This window comes from Saccostrea cucullata, unplaced genomic scaffold (genome assembly GCF_032062105.1).
Source record: "Saccostrea cucullata isolate Sc308-1 unplaced genomic scaffold, CSIRO_AGI_Scuc_v1 ctg16841, whole genome shotgun sequence".
Classification (NCBI taxonomy): Eukaryota; Metazoa; Mollusca; class Bivalvia; order Ostreida; family Ostreidae; genus Saccostrea; species Saccostrea cuccullata.
In genome coordinates, this window is record NW_026929162.1 from 26,754 (window position 1) to 31,587 (window position 4,834).

Consider the following 4,834-nt stretch of genomic DNA (forward strand, 5'->3'; position numbering starts at 1 on the left):
TTTTGTAGATATCAATTGATATATATGCAGTTAAGTTTTGATATGACCACTTTATTATGTTCAAAAATGTATTCCAGAATTCTCGCTAAAAATCACTGAATCATTCAAACTTCCGTAACGATGCACTTCCGTAACGATTTTGTTTTAAATTGTACGCTTAGGATGCAGATTTTACAAATAGCTGAAACTTACCTGAAAGTGACCGTCGATTGTAGTTGCGAGTCTGCTACTTAGACCATTACATTTTCGTAATATCAAAATGAATTATAGAAAAACAGTTGTCTCTCAAAAAAATTAATTTCCGTAATGGTACTCCTGGAATGTTATTATTAAATGTTAATAGGGGAAAATATTGTACATCAGTTTTTTAAGTCATATTCTATTTGATCGAGGATTTCTACGAAATGATAAAAAGTCTCAACTTGCTTTAAAACAATTTCAAACTAATAAATTATTTATTAGGATTTGGCATTGGTTTTATGATAGAATGATTGAATTTTATTGTATAGACATGATAACGCAAAATTTTATGCATAATATGACAAAAATAATTTCATACATTTTTTTGCTGGACGATAGATATTGAGACTCTCTCTCTCTCTCTCTCTCTCTCTCTCTCTCTCTCTCTCTCTCTCTCTCTCTCTCTGATTTCTTTCTTCTTCTTTTTTAAAATCTTTTTTTTATTTTACATTTTTACGAAAAATGAATTAGTATTTTAACAAGAGGTTAGAACTGGATACTAAATTAATAAAATACGTATATGAATCAAATTGAAAAAAAAAACAATTACGGATTTGAATAAGAATACTAAAGGAAACTGTACCATTGAGATCCCTCTCTTACACCAGTTAATTAATTTATCATAGCTAACATTTAATTGCGTTTTTTGAAACCATGTAAAATTAGCTGCACAATGATAATTGTACTTGACGCATTTTTTAATGTGCTATTTATTTATTATGTGCCTTTTATCCTATAACAAGTAGCAGTAACCATTTAACATGGTAAACAAACCATTTACTTTGTAGAACACACCATTTATCTACCATTGACTCTAAAACAAGTAGCGGTGACCATTTAACATATTAAACCGACCTTTTATTATATCGAATGCACCATTCAATTTGTATATTTCACCCTACAACAAGTAGCGGCCACCATTTAACATATTAAACCAACCCGTTATTATATCGAACGCACCATTTAATTTGTATACTTCTCCCCATAACAAGAAGCGGCGACCATTTAACCCAACCGACCCGTTATTATATTCGGAATGCACCATTTATTATGTATAACCCTATAAAAGGTAGCAACCATTTAATATATTAAAGACTTTATTCTGTGAAAGCACCATTTATAATTTCACTAACAAGGAGTGGTGACCATATTACACATTAAACTAACCCTTTATTATATTAAACACACCATTTATACTGTTTCTTTCACCGTATAACAAGGAGTGGTGACCGGACGAAAACCGACCCATATTATATTGAACGCACCATGTATTATCTGCGCTTCACCCTTTTAACAAGGATTGGTGACCCTTTATTATATTAAACCCTTTATTATATAGAACACACCATGTAACATTATGTACCATACCTTAAATTTTATAAATTTTCACTTTTTTGTTGTAGAACGACCACATTCTTTTAGAAAAGTTTTAATAAAAAATTTATCAGTTCTTACACCTTTCCCACATATATCTTTACGAAACAATCTAATAAGGAAACTAGAGGTATTGTGAGCAATGAGCTCACTAAATTATATCCGCCGCCTCCAATATGGTTATAATGCCAAAGTATACATGTTTTGTTGTGGCCAGGAAACCCAAAATATGTGTCGGATCAAAAAGTAAAATAGGAGGTGCACAATGGCAATATGTAATAAAGCTAATTGTGACGGGAACCGTTCAGATTCCCAAATCCCCAACTCCCTTTTGGTAAGCTTATTAAATAAGACAAACTCTATGCATTCATTTTAGACAGTGTTTTTAGATTCCTGGTACCTGATCCTACCGTAATGTTTTAGAGGTGTTTGACGGACAATTTATATTATTTCAATCGGACTTTGATCGTGTTTGCTTTACACACTGAATTGTCGACGGATTTTCCCTCCCGCTTTTCCGATCATGCGGGGGAGTTATAATAAAAAGGTTGTGAAAAAATTTCACATTCCTCCATGGCAAAGCATATAATTTGATGGTGAATTGCATTTCTTGACAAAGTCATTGAATCAACACTAGAACCGAAATGGTGACTTTAAATAAGACTGCTGACATTCTTGTTAACAACTTGTTTATCAACAATTAACCTCTTTTAATAAATGTTTTATACCAGAGTTCTCTTGTATCGAATCAACTGAGAAATTCACAATTTTGATGATGGGCACCATTGCTCATCATAATTAAAAAGAGTTAACTCTCAAAATTTAAAGTCATCACGTTATCATAAGAGAAAATGTTCTATTACCACTTTATAACGTGTTTTCAACTAAAATATCAACGAAACAAACTCTGCTGTATTTTTTTTATTTTAATCTCACTGGGATCTATCGTATCGACATACGAATGGGTTTATACTCATGAAAGTCATCTTATCATAGAAGGGAGACTAAAACTTTACCTTTTCGTACTGTGTAAAGTTTACCGTGGTTCTTGACCCCCGGTCAAAATGCCCTTCTTGCTCGGCAAAATTCTTATGCTTAAAGATTGACCTAAATTTGACCTCAAGCGTTTTCTTTAGAACAACAATATGCTTGTTCAATTAACTTATTTCGTAAACGTCACGTTTACAATTTTAATTTAAACATTATTTTATGATGAATAAACATATAATAGGATTTGAAGCCAGGCACAACAATATAAAACTCCTCTCCATGATAACGTTTACAATTTTCATTTGCTACCAACTGAATGATATTTTCCACTTACGATTTCTAGAATTGATAATTTTATAATGAAGTGTAGACCAAACAAGCTATACAGGCAATACTTATGGACTTCCTGTGTGTACTATTTGTGTATAGGAATTAGCGTTCTCCATGGTCTGCACGACCGTAAATGCATCGGGGTGCCAAGCATGTAAAATTAAGTCCCTCCCCTTACCTGAAAAAACCGTCTGGTTAAAAATCTCGGCCTTGAAGATAATTAGTATATCTGGAAATCAATCAATTCAAATGATCAAACAATTAAATTCAAGTTTTTAAAATTTATTAATTGATAAATGATTGCAGAAATAAACAAGGACGAATACACACACTCTCACATAGATTGATTAAGGTATTCTGTGTTTTACCACTACAAATTTCAATAATATTGAATAAAAGTTGAGAAACTTGAATAGATTTCTTATAATACAACACACACATATACATAACTAGAGGTACTGTGAGCGATGAGCTCACTAAATGATACCCCCCGCCTCCCATATGGTTATCATTGGTGAAAAAGTCCATGTTTTCCTGTGGCCGGGAAACCCAAAATATGTGTCAGATCAAAAATTAAAATAGGAGGTGCACAATGGCAATATGTAATAAAGATTCTGTGAAAGTTGCATCAAATTTCATTCAGTGGTATGAGAGGAGTTGCGGATAAGAGATGGGTACCCCAAAAGCGTAACAGACGGACGGACGGAAGGACAGACGGACGGACGGACGGACAGACGGACGGAAGGACAGACGTACAGACGGACGGAATTAACGATTACTATATACCCTCCCGCTTTTCAAGCGGGGGGTATAATTATATGTTTATAGTATATATGGTCTACTACATATACATACATGTAGTAGTAAAAGAAAGAAAACTAGAGGTACTGTGTGCAATGAGCTCACTAAATGATAACCCCCCCCCCCCCGCCTCCCATATGATTACAATGGCAAAGTCCATGTTTTGCTGTGGCTGGGAAACCCAAAATATGTGTCGGATCAAAAAGTAAAATAGGAGGTGCAAAATGGCAATATTTAATAAAGACTCTGTGAAAGTTTCATTAAATTTCACTCAGTAGTATAAGAGGATTGCGGATAAGAGATGGGTACCCCAAAGCGTAACAGACAGACGGACGGACGGACATACCGATTACAGTATACCCTCCCACTTTTCAAGCGGGGGGTATAATAAAATCTTTAGAAGTACAAATTTTATAAATTTTCACTTTTTTAATAGAACGACCACATTCTTTTAGAAAAGTTTTAATAATAAATTTATCAGCGTTGACATCTTTCCCACATATATCTTTACGAAACAATCTTATGAGGAAACTAGACGTATTGTGAGCAATGAGCTCACTAAATTGTACCCCCGCCTCCAATATGGTTATAATACCAAAGTACATGCTTTGTTGTGGCATGGAAACCCAAAATATGTGTCGGATCAGAAAGTAAAATAAGAGGTGCACAATGGCAATATGTAATAAAGATTCTGTGAAAGTTTCATTAAATTTCATTCAGTGGTATAAGAGGAGTTGCAGATAAGAGATGGGTACCCCAACGCGTAACAGACAGATGGACGGACGTACAGACAGCTGGTCGGAAGGACGGATATACCGATTACTACATACCCTCCCGCTTTTCAAGCGGGGGAGTTATAATAAAAAGGTTGTAAAAAATTTCACATCTTCTTTGGCAAATAATAACTTTTGAGTGCCTTTATGAGAAACAAGAGGCCCACGGGCCTTATAGGTCACCTGAGTATTGTGTAACAACTTTCAAACAATTAAATTTGGTTCTTGTTTTAAACCAGAGACCATGAAATTCAAAATTCACAATTTTGAAATGGGCACCATTGCTCATCATAATTAAAAATACTCTACTTACTCAATACCCAAAG